Source organism: Corvus cornix, chromosome 1A (genome assembly GCF_000738735.6).
Source record: "Corvus cornix cornix isolate S_Up_H32 chromosome 1A, ASM73873v5, whole genome shotgun sequence".
NCBI classification, from domain to species: Eukaryota; Metazoa; Chordata; class Aves; order Passeriformes; family Corvidae; genus Corvus; species Corvus cornix.
Window position 1 is genome coordinate 49931979 of NC_047057.1, and position 16877 is coordinate 49948855.

Below are 16877 nucleotides of genomic sequence, written 5' to 3' on the forward strand. Positions count from 1 at the left end.
CCATCCTACTCCCAGATCTGTTACTGGAACTCAGGGGGTGGGAAAAACTCTCTGCAAATTAGTTTCCCATGGCATTTTGTGAAGCCAGGGGGAAATGAGAGGGATGGATAACATCCCATGTTCCAGTGGTTAGAACAGAGTACAGCCTCCCCAAGCCTCGTCCAATGGAGGCCCAGCACAGCCATCTGCCCCCACTGGTCCCATTCTGTGGCTGAGCAGCCCTACCCCACCTCAGCACCTCAGGCCCCTCATTCTTGAAGCATCAACCTTCAGTTTTCCTACTGGGGATCCCAAGTCAGCTCTAGGAAAGAGACACTACATGAAGCTATCACAGTCCTCAAGGTTTTTCATGCATTTGCCCTGTTCAGTCCAATAAAACCCCATGTGTTACGAGACACGGAGACATTCTTGCTTCTTCCACAGGTATATATTGTAAGTAAGAAGCTAAAAAAAATTCCCAGTTGCCAGCTGGGGTATGATACAACATACACTGCAGCCCAGAAGCTCCTCTGTTTCCTTGAAGGGCCCCACAAAGCCTCTCCAAACCTTCCTCACCAAGATGACGTCCACTCCAACTGTCACAGACTTTGCGGTGCGTGGGTAGGATAGCTGGGTCGGGGTAATTAACACATCTAAACTAAAAATGGCTGGGAAACCAAGCACTATCATCATACTGAGAAGCAGGCCTTCAGACGTTAACTCTCCACAGGAAGGCAACGGAGCAAGCCCACCTTCTGGTAAAGTCAGGACCACTCTGGTCTTACCTCAAGGTAGCTCACATGTGTTCACCACAGAGTGAAAAACACCCTGTAAATATCCTCTCCTCTGCCATTCATCTCCCTTTGGCTTGGTTTTGCTGTGCCAGGGACCTGAGGCAGAGGTCAAGGAGCCTCTAGCCACTTACATCACATAAGCCAGGCTCCTTGGAGCTTGAGCAATGTGGTTGTGGCACCATCACTGTCTCTCATGAGGCCCTTAAAAGTCTTTTGAACAAAGACAATGGCTGCTGTCCGCTTTTAGCATAACACTTTTGTGTTTTATAAAGTGTCTCATCTTGTTACCTCTCCTGAAAGGCAAACTCAGCCCTCAGAGAATCCTCAGGCTGCTCCAGAAGTGCTAAAAAAGGAAAGAGAGCAGTGTTAGAAACAACAGGAATGTTGTGGGCATCAAAGTTACCTGATTAACAGCTTCCATGAAAAACAGCTCTTCCTCGGACAAGTCCAGCCTGTCTTTTTTCATAGCTTCTGACCAGGGTTGCAGTTCCATGGTGTACCCATGCATCTTCCACAAGCTGGAAAGAGATTTTATTCCAGCATAATAATTTTCTGTGGCAGTCAGACCTCTCCCTGCCCAGGGTCAGAGCCTGTTTTCATGGGAGCTGTGCAAGACACTATCTCTGGTCACCTTCGGCCCTAAATATGGTTTTGGTTACCCTGTGTTCATTGTCCTGCATGAACTGGAAGGCTCCCATCAGGAGCAGGGGGCTCATCCACAACAGGAAGCCTTTGAAAGGGAAGGATTTTGTGACATACCAACCTCAGCTTCTCAGTGTGATGGGGATGTGGTGCTGGGCACAGCCCCAGACCCACAGTAGATTTTGGAGCTATACCAGAACTGTGTAGGTGTCCCACAAGCTGGCTGAGGCAGATGCCCAAACAGATCTCAAGACAATCTCTCTAAATAATCAGGTGTCAGGCTACTCCTTCCTCAAACAATTCTGGGCAGCCCCCTAAGAGATTTACTCCTCCCTCAGGGCCCCACTAGCACCACACAGCAAGCAAGCAGCAATCACAGGCACTCACAGTCCACAAACACACCTACCTACCTGTGCCTTCCCCATTCCTGCAAACAGACGAGGGGCTGGCTGACCCTCTAGTCCCCTCTGCTAGCTGGTCCATCCTGTGCTGCCAAGGTTAATCGCCTTGGCTTCTTCCTCACCAGCCACAAGACACTCGACACTCCCTCTCCTCATAAAAATCATCTGTTATTCCTTCCCGAGAAATAGAAGGGCTTCAATTCTGTCCCCGAAATGATGAATCTGAGCATTATATGATTTCAGATGCCTGTAATTCACCAACAAGCCCCTTCAGGGGGAACAGGGAAAAATGCAATTGAATTTATTCATGCATGAATATCAAATGAGAAAAAGAGAATGGGGAGGAGGGCAGAAGAGAGAGGGAGAGGGTGAGACACGATGGAGAAACAGGGCAGTAAGGAGAGGCAAGAGAAACAAAACAGTGAAGGAAGATGAAGAGTACGTGCAGAGGGGTACAGGAGGACAGAGGCACATAAACACATGCTCAGGATAATCTGTGGGTCATCCCTCATGTCTTCATCCCAGGATCATGTCTGTTTGCCTTCCAGCACATCCACAGCGTGTGGATAAACAGGCATTTGAACTCTCACTCAGACAAACCCTCCAAATTGACAAAACTATGCAACAAGCCTGGAAGGAAGGCAGAGGGAAAGGGGCTGGGTGGGAAAATGGAGTCATGCCATTCAACATGTCACAAATTTGGAGCTGGTGAAAAGAGAAAGCCTAGGACAGCTCATGCTCCAGAGCAGAGCCCCCTCTTCCCCACACCCCTTCTCATCTGTACATTCTGGGGAGGATTTCCATGGCTTGCTGGTCCATACACACAGGCATCCCCCCTGAGCAATAATTCCAGGCCTTGGGCTGGGAAGCTGTTGCCCTCCCTGAGCAAGGCCCTCCTCTCCACCATCCACAAGGGAAGGGACTGAAGATGGTCTCCTTGTCCTGCACCTCACAGCAGTCACAGAGCTCCATCTTCAACCCCCAATGCACTTTCAGAGAGTTTTGTCATCTGCCTGAGTGATACAGGTGGGCTCGCTTGGAAGCGACCTGGGGGTAGATCACACCAGAGGTGAGCATGGCACAAGCTGGTCCTACCGTCACATCCAGAGCATTTCCAAGGGTCCCCCTCTGTCCTCTCTGTGATTTTTGAGAGGAACGGGAAAGTCCACATTGTTCCTGTCACTACCTGAGCCAGCAGCACTGGCTGATGAGTTCATAGGGAAAGTATGTGATTCACTGCCACTGCTTAAGAGGCTGGACCAGGGGAGAGGGAAAAAGCAGGAAAGGGGGAGCCATATCAAAGCAGAGAGGCTGCAGGGATAGCTCGGTGAGATGCAGCTCTCCCCTCTGCAGGTTTGCAGGTGGCTGTGGACTGATCCACCAGGCAGCAACCTACACTGGATTTAAAGGCATCTTCTAGCCAGGTCTCACTGCCGCCTGCCAGGCTTACCCAGCCCCAGTCCTTCTTGACAGCCCTGGTGGCAAATCCTTCTCCCCTGCATGGCACACGGGAGCCAAGCTCTGAGAATCCTGTTGCTGTGGCCTCAGGAATGGCTGTGCAGCCCATTCCACCCTCCAGCTCATCTTCACAGTGCACAAAACCCCTTGGAGCTGGGTCCACTGTGTGCCCAGATTAGCCATGGCTGCATGTTGTCTAAGCTCATCCCCAGGCATGCATCAAGGAAGAGGAGCAGTCAGACAGAAAGCAATATTTGTCACAGTGCTCCCAGGCAGGGCATCAGGTCCTGCATCTGTTGCTGTTGTGGGTCTGTGCTTGCTGCTTCCAGGAGACAGTGCCCAGCTTTTCCCACAGCCTTCAAAATAGAAAGAGAAAAATAAAATGAGAGAGAGTGTAAGCTCTGACGTGAACCTAACTTTAGATCCAAGGGCTGATGACTCACTCCACTGGGGGAGAAGTGGCTGAGCTGGCTGTAGGTTTCTGTTTATATACCTCACTGAGCTAAAAATATAGGCTGAGAAGTTCTTCTGTTCTGGCCCAACAACTTCAATCTGCATTTTATCCGTCTAAATCTTAATACTCCCTCCCCTACTAAATCTCTCTCTCTTTTCCCCCAGCATTGCCTTCCTAATCCCCTTTATGCTTGCTTTGTTGTAGGAAATTGAAGAAACACATGTCCCCACCTTCCACTCTGGTGTTTATGGTTAGACTGACAGGGGATTTCTGGGAAATGATTCAGTGTTGTGGCTCTTAAGCACAGCTCCTCACACAGATCTGCCAATGCATTTCAGACCTGGCCCAGTGCTCCCAGCCACGGTGCTGGCAATCGGATCCCATGATGCCTCCTGATCCCCTGCTCCTGATGGCTACACAGCTCTTGGGATGGACATCTGTTCTCTTCCAGGGATCCCTCATCCCATTGCTCCAGCATGGAGCTCCACTCCTGACCCCAGCCATGTGTCCAGGGCTGGCAAGGTGCTGTCTTCTCCAGCCCACAGCCCTGGGGCATGATGCCGCTTTGCCGTCATGCTTCAGGCCCTAGCTTTCACACCATCGGGTGCTCCATGAGGAAGGGCTGACAGCCACTGCCAGCTATTCTCCACTTCTGAGACCAGAAAATGGACTTTGTCATCAGCAAAAGACAGCTCTATGGGACCTCCACAAATCTTTTCACTTGCCAGAGCATGGGCGGCACTCCCAGCACCCTCCCTCACACCTGCGCTCATATCTTGCACGTTCACGGCACGATGGTGCCTTGGTCACTCTCCCATTTGCCAATCATCGTGTTTCAGACATGGGCTGCAACCTGTCCATCAGCTGTACAGGAGGTCCAAGGGCCCACACATCCACTCCTCCCCTCTGCTGGGTGCTGCCATCCCTCCCCACCACCTGATAAACGCAGCATCATCTTACACGTTGATAAAGAAGCCCCTCCAAAGGTGTAGCATTGGAGACAGGGAGAGCAGAGGCACTGCAGGAAAAGCAACATCCAGATGCACAAACCTTTCTGAGCTTCCCAAAATTACAGGTCCAGAGTGGTGTAGCAGAGCTGAAATAAATGGTTGAGGACACAAGGATCGTTTCCGGTTGCACTGAAGGCCACTGTGCATCTGTAAACATCTGCAAGTTGGAATATCCCCTCACCTCATCCCTCCTCATCCGAAGCAGCAAAGAAGGGGATGGTGAAAAAAGAGCTTAGAAAGAGGCAAGAGGGAATTTATAAATTAATCCCTCCAACAGAGAAGAGAAACAAAGAGTGTGTAAGAAAAAAAGGAATCTCCACCCCCAAGGGGCAGCTCTGAACTATGGCAGCAGACAGGTTTCTAGATAAGAAACAAAGACCATTTGCAAAAAGGTGGTTTTATGAAAAATAACAGTGGAGAAAAAAAACATAATGAGAGAGTGTACCTTTGAGGGAGAGGTCTCCAAGGGATGAAATTCATTTTAACACAACAGCTCAGTCTAGGAAAGGAAGATCACCTTTGCAGTTTGCTAAGCGGTTGCTGGGAAGAGGAGCATTGTGTTCAAAAGCCCTCTATGAACCTTCTCTAGATGTAAGTGAAGTCTGTGGAACCCAGTGGTGAAACCTGGATCTGAGGTTCCCCAAGGCATCCCTTGGGTTTGGACTGAGACTGTGGTACGTCAGTCTCTAAGGGATGATCTCATACAGTACAGTACCTATTTGTCATCTTGCTCCAAACCTTCTCATCTTCACCCAAAATATTAGAGAGTTGATTTCCCAGCAAGCATCAAAGCTGAGCTATCCTGACCTGCTTCACCCCACTGATCATCCAAAGGACAACATGGAGAGTCTGCACAGATCATGCTCCATGCAAGATCATTTGGAGAGCACAAGCAATCTAACAAGTGTATTTGCAAAATGCCTGTTGCCGAAGGACAGGCTCTGTTTAGGTTGAGGTCAACAGCATCCAAGAGATCCAATACCCTCTTGGCTCAGTTGTGCTCCTTGGCTCTGTCAGGCAACCTCTGTCTGCCCTCACACAGCCAGAGGGAGGCCAGAACAGGCAAGAGGCATCCTCTGAGCAGCAGCTACTCCAGGAAGCAGAGACAAAGGCAGCAAGGGCTAGGGAGCACCCCAGGGTAGACTGCAGTCTCCTCTCAGGCACATTCACTGCTCCTTAAGAAAAAAGAAGAGAGAAAATCTGCACCTCAGATAACAGATAGTCCTTCTCATCACCCATCCCTCCCTTTGACCTTAACTCTCTGAGGCTCTGTGCCATGCTCTGCACAGCTGCTTTGTCTCACCTGGCTTTGGAGCCAGGGCAAACATCTGCACCCAGCTGAGAGGCAGGGAGCAACAATGGGTTGCAAAAACAAGAGGGCTGCTGGGGCCAGTAAAAGAGAAAGATTTAGAAAGGCAAAATAAAAAGAAAGGCAATCTTGTGGTGCCACCTCGTGATGGGTTTGTACAACATAGCCTGGGCCAAGAAGTCCTGGGACCAAGGGCAGAAGTGGAGAAGTACTGAGGTGGAAGTCTATGTGGTTTAAGATCAACAAAAAGTGAGACCCTTTCACATTTGCTACAGCTCAGGAAAGGCATGACCTTGACTGAGGCATTGCTTTTCCTGAGAGCAGCAAAAGCCCAGGGAAGGCAGTAGATAATTCCCAGCACAAATGATAGAGGACACCAAAAACACTGATGGATTCAACCTTTTCCCATCATACTGTACCCTCTGGCAGAGAAGCTTGTGGACTAAAGGCACAAAACAACACAGGAATGAAAAGGAAAATGTGCTTTTTATTGTAGAACTCACCACTGCAGTGGAGGGGTGGCTGCAAAGATGCCTTTTGCTGAATCCAAAGCATAAACTGGCACAACATGAAAGGCTTGAGACTCACCTGTTCTCCAACATAACTGAAAATTTATTTCATCCAATGATCCTTATTCTGGGCTCTGGAGCAAGAAGAAACAGGTTCAAATCCCCAGGATATAAGCTTAGAGGAACCTTTCCCATTTGGGGTGATTATCTCCCCAACATTATCTCTTTCCAGCTCTCTCTGAAGCATGGGGCATACTGATTTCCCCCTCATCAGGGGGAATATGCCCTTCCATGTATTTGATGCTACCAGTGAAGAATTTTCCAGGCCTAGAAATTGCTGATGTACTTTCTCTTCTGTTGTTCAAGTACAGAACAAGGCATTTCCTCCAGCATATTTCAGCTGGAGAAATGTTACATAAGCACTTAGTTAGTTCTCATCTTAGGGGCAAGGGAACTGAGGTCCAGAGAAAGAAGGTGATCCATTCAAGATCACCCTGCAGAACAGATGCAAATCTAGGTCTGCCCAGTCCCAGCTCAGCACCCACACAGTGGGTCATCCTCTACCAGCACCCAGCTGGGAGATCCCCTGGACACCAAAAATCGTCAAATGGAAACCCAATCTGACACTTCAAGGTGTGCACTGCTGTGGGGAGAGTGAGGAAGGTGTTTCCTGCCAAACCTTCCATCATGCTGCTGTGCTTTTCACTGTGATGGGCGGTTTAATTTTTCTGTGGAGGGAGGGTATGAGCAGAAATTAAGATCTTGGAGTAAATCAGCTGATCCAATGTGGCATGCCCCGTGCTTCTAACTCCTCCCAAGTCCCACAGTCCTCTTGAGTATATTTTCCAAATAAGAAAGGAAATAGAAGACACAGAAGGATATAAATATTGGAGGCTAAATTTGAGCTACAGCAGTGCCTGAGGGAGAAAAAAAGAAAGAAAGAAAAACAAAAAGAATCAGAGGACAGTTTATCAGATGCAGGGTTAGGAAGGGACAGGGGTTATGGTTAATAATAAGCCAGTTTGCTGTTCTGCTCCCAGGCTAGAGCCCAGTCTCTCACTCCCCTCCCCCAGCTCCCCCATCACTCCCATCCCACCTCCCACCCAGCCTGTCGCTCACTCTTTCTGCTCCGTCACTTCGTGTCAGGCTGGGGATTTGATGCCAGGCTCCTGCCTCCTCCCATAGCTCCACACCACTGACCCAGCCATCAGCACAGGCACACTGCTCCCTGGGCTCACCGATCTGCCTGCCAGCCCTCCACCGGGGGTGGGAAGGGAGTGCTCAGAGCACACCAAAATTGCAAGGGAGAGTTCTGCATTGGCTGACAATGCAGCAAGGGAATGGTCTGTCTGAGCACCCAGGGCTGCACAGGACAGCTGGAGCTGAAGGCCATGCACAGAGCCACCACGGTCAGCCAAACCAGTTTGTCCAGCTGATACACCCACTCCAGTGCTGGTACCCAGGCAGTATCTGCATGGCTCTGCAGTGTGCCTTATATGTGCCCAAGGGCTGCTCGAAAGGCCTGGGCAAGGACAGCAGGGTTTATTTCCAGCTTGCAGCACAAGCAGGCCTCTTGTCATCCTATCCTACCCTCTCTGCTGTACAGACTTTGCGGGGAAAAGCCTTCTTCTCCTATTCTCAAGCCCACTGGGACACATGAGGTCAGACGCAGCAATGTGCAGAGCAGGCAGGTGCTAGTGGGTTGGACAGGAAGGAAAGGACTCCAGCATTTAAAACTATGAGATGAAGAGTAGGAAGAGTTCCATGTGGAACAACTCCCCACAGTACAACAAGAGGAGACCCGCAAAACACTCTGCCTGCGTGAGGACAGAAAAAACACATGGCTCCTTGTCTCCATCAGTACTCCAGAGCCACCATTTCAAAGAGGAGATGCCTGGATGCCAACTTTGTTTGGGGCAGCAGGGCGAAGGCCCCAAACTGGCGATGAGCGTTTCAGAAATGCTCACTCTCATCTGCAAATCAGGAGAGCGCAACACCATCCTCCTTAGCAAAAAGGCTGCCACACAACTCCAGGGAGAAGGCTGCTTGTCTAAGACCCACGGCTACTAATTGGGTTGGCTATCAAGCTAACTAACTGGGGCACTCCAAGCCAAATACAGAGCTCTCAGGAGCCAGCCCTGAGCTGGGATAGAGCCATTGTTAGCCAAAGAACTGCTGTGGCATAGAAGGCACAGACTCTGTCTTCCACTCCCTTCCAGACTCCTTGCTGGCATCACTTCCTGGTGACGCTCCTCATTCCCCTTCCCTGGCCACCACGGGTCTGAAAAGTAGCCAGGCAGAGAGCTCTGCTGCTGTGAAAGCCACCAGGGCCAGGAGGACTGTCAACGCCTAGAAATGCCCTCCAGCACTCACATATCTGCCTACACATGTGCACAAGCACTCACAGCCAAAACAAGGTCAGCCTGTGCCCACACAGGGGCATTTTCACAGGCACAGACATCACCGGTGGTGGGATGTCTCTCAAGCAAATGCATCCAGAGACAGGCAGGACTGCCTACCCAAGGAGAAGCATCAGGTAGGGCTTAGGCTACCTGCATTTTCCTCCCAGCTCAGGCACAGGCAGGCTGGGCATCTCTGTGTGAGTCACCTTCCCCCTCTGTGCAGAGGGTAATGTCTCAATCATTTTGCTGAAGTGTGTTGGAGCCCAAGGTTGAAATGCAGCCTGTAGGAGCCAAGAGCTTATTATATGTCCTGAGCACACACTAACTGCTTCTGCATGCGTCATTGCATATGAGTTGAACTTTCAGCAGTGAGGGAAACGAGGGAGGGAGGGCATGGGAAGCAGGGAGGGAGAGTGGGGAGAGAGGACAGGTGACATTTCAGCTGCGTACAGCAGGAGCAGAAGTGGTGAAGAGGTGCAGGCAGGTGGCTACCAAAATACGAACAAGTGCCAGCTAGGGCTCTCACAGCCACTGCGGTGAGATCCCAAGGAAGAAAGCAGCATAAGGAAAAGCAAGCAGGGAGGAAATAATTTTTAAAGCGGGGCACTACAGCATCAGTAGATGAGACCAAGGCTGAGGAGAAGACTTCAGCCAAAGCAGGTAGGCTGAGCCTGCAGTCATAAGTCCTGGAATACTGTGTTTGGGTCTGACACTCCCCAGCACAAGAGACACAGGCCCACTCAAGCAGGTCCAGAGGGGAGCCACAAAGATGCTCCAAGGGCTGGAGCAGTCCCCTGTGAGGAAAGGCTGAGTTGGAGTTGTTCAGCCAAGAGCAGAAGGCTCCAGAGAGAACTTACATCAACCTTCCAGTACTTAAAGAGGTCTTGCAAAAAAGATGGGGAGGGACTCTCTACCATGGGCCATAGTGATAGGACAAGAGGTAATGGCTTTAAACAGAAAGAGGACAGATTTAGATTATATATTAGGAAGAAATTCTTTACTGTGAGGGTGGTGAGACACTGAAACAGGTTGCCCAGAGAAGCTGTGAATGCCCCACACCCCTGTGAGTATTCAAGGCCAGGCTGGATGGGTCTCTCAGCAAACTGGTCTAGTGGTAGGTCTCCCTTCCCAAAGAACTAGATGATCTTTAAGGCCCTTCCAACCCAAACCATTCTATAATTCTACGATTCTATAAGTGGGCAAAAAGAGGATGAAGGTAAAGATAGGTGCAAATGAGGTATCAGAGGAGAATGAGTTTCTGCTAGCCCATAGAACAGACCAGGGGAATAAAAAACTGTGGAAGGGTGAGATTGGCAGAATCTTGTTGTACCATTTTCATGTGCTGTTTTGCACCCTGGACAGAGGAAACAAAATCACAACCATGCAGGTATGTTGGCTGAGGGGACCTGAAGGTTGATTTCAAAGACAGCCACCCAGGGACAGCTCATCTGACTGAAAAACTCCCCAAGCAGTAGAGTGGGTTTCCACTGCTGAGATGGTTTTCCAAGCAGCACGGGAGCTACACAAAATGAATTGAAAGGTTCTCCGCCCCTTAGATCAAAGGAGACACACACTTTCAAAAGGAGACGCACACGCACATAAAATCAGTTTTCCTTTAGACACCTTTTTGGCTCACATCTAAGCCAAGACTTAGCTAGAATTAATTGCCTTAGCGAATGGCAATGCATTCCAATCCAAGCCTTGTGAGGCTTATCTGATGAATGACTTTGGTTGTCTCGGAAAATGACATGCAGTCAAAGTTGTATTTGAGGAGTGAAGGATAGCATGCCTCTCTTAAGGACTTACAGTTCCACGGGTGATGGACAGGTTTTCTTCCATCAGCTTGAGAGTGATGGGGGAGGAGAGCACAGCACTCCTCCAAATAGCTGGGAGAATCATGCCACCATGAGCAGAGATGCAGAAAGCATGACCTACCAGAAAGGTACTGAACAAAATGAAGCTGTTTAGACTATGGAAGATCGAGAAGGGGTGCGATAACCATCTTCAAGTTTGCTCAAAAAGGAGAAGAGTTCTCAGTTCTTAGTGCCCACAGCGGACAGAAGCAACAACAGGCTCACATTGCAGTACAGGGCATTTAGCGGTAAGGAGGGCAAGGCGTACAATGCTCAGGCTGCCTGAGGACCATCCTGCACTTCAGGGCTTTGAAACCAGGCCAGCCCAAACCTCTTGGGAGCAATGCATGCATTGATCATCCTGAGATGGATATGAAGTCAGTGACATCCCAAGGATGCAGCCAGGCCTGTCTGCTATGGGTGTCTAATCCCAAATGGCCTATGGCCACCACCACGATCAAGTGTTGCTATTGTGGTGCTTTTTGTGGAGAAACAGCAGCTGTTTCTCCCCTGGCCATTTCTTCCTGAGCAATACCCATTTATTTTGTCTTCCTGAGAGTCTCACAGAGCCCAGCATGTGTTTGCAACACTTTGTGAATAATAACACTCATATATCTCCAGCAAAATAAAAAACTGGGTCAGCTAAGGCATATGCTTGTGTACATGAGGAGCAGCCAATGCATCTGCCAATGAGCCCTACAGTGCTGCAACATCCAACCCACCAGGCCCACAGGGGTTATAAGGCAGTGTGCCTCCACAGGGGAAAGAGGGGAGAGTTCATCGATAACTGGGAACACACAACTATTTTAGTGACATTTCACAGGTGAAATCATGAATAAAACAAGACCTGAGAGAGGGTTCTAACAAATTGCTCATACTAATATCCTGGCCACTGGAAGAGAGGGAGTGAATGTGCAACTACCCCAGCTCCAGAAGCTGCCTCCAGTGCCTCTGATTAGTGTGCTTGCATATTAGAAAGGGCTAGGTGCAAATAAAGCTACATACCTACCTACTGTAGTGTGCAGGAGGGTGGCCAAGGAGGAACACTCAGAAGGAAAAAATGAGTCAGGAATGTAGGGGAAGAGCAAAGACAAGACAAAAGCAGAGCACACTGCAATACAGAGACTCTATTAACTCAGAGGAATTTAGAAAGAAACCAGAGTCCTGGCTCACATGCTGAAGCAGGCTCCACACAACTGGTCAGAAAGTCACAGGCCCCTGAACCCACAGGCTCTCCACTGGCTGCAGCCCGTGTATGTAGACGCCAAAGCAACTGCACTGCATTAGAGAGAAGCAAAGCTTGGGATGCTTGCCAGGAGACCAAGATGATGAATCTTTGATCAGTCCCTCCCCAGCGGGCAGGACCTTCAGCCACCTCCTGTACTCTCATGTGCATGTGCACATCTATCCCTGCTGGGCCAAAATCCAGGCTGAAGTCACACCCTCTGTTACAGACAAAGATTTTTGCTGAAGCAAGGCAGCCAAAATGTAGAGAGAAAAATGCCTCAGCAATGGGAGTCACGGGTAGGAGCTGCCCAGCTGGCCATTTCTCTTCCCATATTTTACAAAGCCCTGGTGACCAGCAGTGGGTTCTGTGAAAAAGCTGTGCTATGTCATCTCAGCATGGCCCCACATCCTGCACATTAAGGTACAGCCCCCAGAAGACAGAGAGCTGTGTGATTTTACCCATTGCCCCTCAATCATCCCTGATCACCTCAGTGAAACTGGCTTAGGCCAGTCCCCTCCCTGAGACATGGATGGGAGACAGGAGCGGGCAATTGCAGATTTTAATGCGTCCAGCTATAATCAGGCTGGCAAGGATGTACAGAGCAAAAAATCAGGCAGCAGGAGTACACAGGCAGGGAGCCGGAAATAATTACCATGATACTGTAACCAGAAAACACAAGGCCAAGCTATTTACCATACTAATTAGTGTTTATCCCTGTTTATGGCTCCACATGGCAGTGGGATTGGAGGCCTGATTGGAGGTGTAAATGCTTAAAGGAACAAGCTCTGGATATTAGAATTAGACACCAGGTCAAGGGAAACCTTCTGCTGAGCGGAGGACAGGGAGAGCTAAGCCATGCATCCCTCTTTTCCTCTACCAGAGAGCTAAAGTTGCTGAAAGGAAGACCCAGATGGTCATTCCAGAGCACAGTTATGGGGAAGTGCCCAGAGACTGCTACATGCTATTTATCTGCTAATGCATCTCCATATCTTCATTTCCCTCAGGTCTTTTTCTCCTACACTGTTTCTCTTGGATGCTGCAACCAGATTAAAGATTTCCCTAAAGTGTTCCTTAATGTTCCTCCTTCTAAACTGAGTCTGTTTCAACAAAATAAGACACAATTTTCCTTATATTACAGCAGAGTTATTTTTCCAAGGCAGTTTTCCCATATCTTCCCCCTTCAACATCTTTTTCTTTTTTATTTCTGAACAGATTCAGAATAGAGACACAGGAGAAAGGGAGGGATCTTCCACAGTTTGCCTGGTTGCCACAGACAAAGGTGAGCACTGAGATGAAGATTCAGGAGCTTGTAGCAGGACCCCCTACTCCAAACCCTGGCCCACTACTCCCTTCTGTGTGATATCCCACTGGGATGTTCTGCGCCGCAGCATTCAGTCAGCCTCTGCTGCCTGTCCTCACCACTGTCTGCTACAAAGCTGCCTTGACAACAGCAAGAGGTAGCTGAAATATTTCCCTAACCATTTTTTAATTTGTTTTAATACTGTAGGCTATGTCAGAGGGAAATAAGCCTCTGGAGGTGCTGCTCATCCTAAGGAAAAGTCTGAGTGTTCAGGCACTGGGCACTGCTGATCTTTCCAAGCCTGGGTCTGTCACCCCATCCTGCAGGGGCTGATTCACTCTTCCCTTGCATTGCTCATCACCCACAGAGTCTCCCCCCTAGAAGTTCTGCAGCTGGTCTTTTCTCTGCCCCTTGCACTTTATTCTTCAGCTCAAGGATTAAAACAGTGCCTGCCTCTCTCCTGTGAAGCTCTCTCCCAAAATAAAATCAAAAAGCAGTGTTGGCCCCAATCTGTCCCTGTATCTTCCCTCCATGCTACATTACCAGACGCTCTCAAGGAGCTTGGCATGTCCTATTTGCTTCCATTGAGGATGTGATATCTGAAAACCCCTGGGAGACAATGGCTTTCCAGTCTGGAGAATTTGCCTCTCCCTCTGCATCAGATGTGTCAGAGCAGCATTTCATTTACCTTTTCCAGTGATTTTTATCGGTCTAGTTATTAATGAGGAAGTTTAACCCACTCCTGGGCAAATCCCTGAAAGTCAAACAAGTTACGGTGAGGGGGGAACCACTGTGAGGGAAATAGTCTTAAAGTGAGACAGAGTCCAAGCAGGCAATGACCCTTTGGTGCATGAAGAATGATCCCCCCTCAGCTGATTCTGTCCCCTGCAAAGGCCTATGGGCAGCCTGCCTGCCACCAGCATGGGTGGCTGTGCACTGTAGCCATGTCACTCTCCCCAGCTCTCCCAGTATCAGCACCCTGCACTGCTGTGCTGAGAAGCCATGGCAACCATGGCCACCTCAACACGGTTTCTAAACACAGCCATGGCCAAATCATTGGTGCCTATCTGGGAAAGGCATTTAATTTCCCAGATAAAAATTAACTCACTAAAGCTATTTGAGTCTGTTTGTCTGATGATCTTCTTTCCCCTGTCCTTGTCCTGCAGGATAACATCCTTATTTGCCCAGTGCCCAGACTTTCACCCTTCTCACCCATACTGTCCCCATCATCATCATTGCACTGAAGGACTCCACCACCCTCCCTTCACAGTCCTGACACCTGAGAAATTGCCATCATGAAAGGAAAATAAACTTCTCAAGGGGAAAAAGTGACTACACCAAAACCTCACTCTCATCCCTCAGAGGGCTGCTGTAAGCTGTCGGAATTCTAAACCTCCCCTCCTCCATGCTCTTGTCACTTTGACAGACACAGACATACCTATAATGCTTCCTCTACACCACCGCCCTTCCAACCAGTGCTCCCATAATGCCAGAAGATACCACAAGTGCACCTGCATTTACATTTTGGCCACAGGCGAGGGGAACCCAGAGCTGCTCACGCAGTGCTTACCCTGGCTCTTGTACAGCTGCGTGAGGGAGCTGAGCAGCTCCTCCACTGCCACCGGTCTGTACATAACACACCCTGACACACAGCAGCTGTTGGCCCCGTGGACCATGTCACAAATTTGCACGCCCATATGTTGGCAGCTCAAGCAGTACAGACCCACACCTTGGTTTGCAGGATTCAAGAGGCAGCTCATCAACTCTCCCAGTACACACCTGCTCCCTGGCAGACAATGTTCCTTGAGATTCCTGGTGTCCTCCTGCTGCACCAGAGGCGAGTGCTCAGTGTCAGTTGTTCCTAATGCCTGTTGTGCATCTCCCAGCCTCGGTACAGTTGGTTCAATAGCCAATCTCTGCTGGGAGGCAGCTAAGGGAGAAGGAGAGAAAAAGAGAGGAGTGAGGGGGAAAGCAAGCAAAACAAAAAGAGAGCAACGTGAGTAGGAGCCTGTAAAATAGAATAACACTGCCAGGCAGAGCAGCAGCTGAATTGGCTGTGACAGGCAGACCCTCTCTGCACCTGGGATTCAAACACAAGCTTATATTCCTGGTTTCTTTGAGAGACAATGAGTCCTGACTACCTGTCAACATGTACCCAGGAGATGTCACCAGCAGAAAAGGGGCCCCAGGTGCTCCTGACCCACATGGATGACACAATTATGAAGGCTGAGGTCACAGGTTACATTTCTCAGAGACGAGCAGTGAGGCGCTTAGAGGGAAAAGAAAAAAAACTGAGCAACAGCAGAAACCAGAGATCCAAAACAATGCATGTGTCATGACTTCTGGAGTTCCCAGAGGATTCAGGACAGCTTTGCCTCCTGCACAGCTCCTGTTCTGCTCATCTGAGGGGCAGGGGAGCAGTTAAACAATGTGTGCCTTCAGACAGACACACTTCTTCCCCAAGTCCCAGCAGGTGCACAAGTGAAGACATTCACTGTCTTTCCTCAGCTTGCCAGCTTGCTGAGGAGCCATGAAGGACATATTCCCAGAGAGGTAAGTCAGGCTGTGCCAGGTCTCTTAAAAAACAATCTACACTCTCAGCAGCCCGATAGGACAAGGGTGTCAAAAACATCTGCTCATGTTCACCCATAAGGGCCCAAGAGAGGATCTCCTGAAGAAGACCAATTTCACCCTACAGCATGGCTCCCTTTCCCACTGCTGGCAGCTGGTGGACAGCCCCAAACTGAAAAGCCAGCAGATGGTATTTTTAGCCTCCCTTCTTGGAAGGAGCAGAGCAGGTCACAGCATATCTCCTGGTGAGATACCCAGCCACTCCTGTGCCCTCTCACGTGTCCACACAAAGGTTCCACCTGTGACTCAGCACCTCCCCCTGCCTACTCCTCCTCCTCAAACCACCTGCACACCCTTCACTGCTGCTATAGGCCAAGTAGCTGCTTCCAATTAAAAGCTGCTGTTCTCACCAGTTTTTTTAAAGAAGACAAACGTAACAGAAATTTAATTTACTCAATGACCAAGTGACAGGGTGTGGAAATGAGCCAGCGTTGGCTCAGGTTCTATTAGGAATGAGCTTGAACCAAGAGCTGTGGGAGAGGATGGGGGATCTGTACAGGAGGTTTTGAATCAGGGTCTCTTGAATCGCCACATCTCCCAACCAGATTTCTACCCTTGCCCACCTCCAGCACTATGTGTAAAGCCTCCTTCAATAATCCCCATACTCCAGTGAAAACTTCCCTTCCCGTCCCATCCCCACAGCCTGTAAGCAGCGCCTCTTTCCTGCCCTCTTCCCATCTCTTTCCAGCACTGCTGCGACTAGAGCCCCGTCAGAGTTGGCAGCCACAGGCCCATCAGCACAAACTGCTGGCTGAGAGAAAGGGAGAGAAGCAGAGGAGTCTTGGGGGCCCGAGAACAAGACAGGACTCGTGAGTCATCCCCTGCGTACCCACAGCCCCCGCTGGCTACCGCCAAGCTCCAGGAAGATGCTGAATATTCGATGAAGGGGCTTTTTTTAGATCTGCTG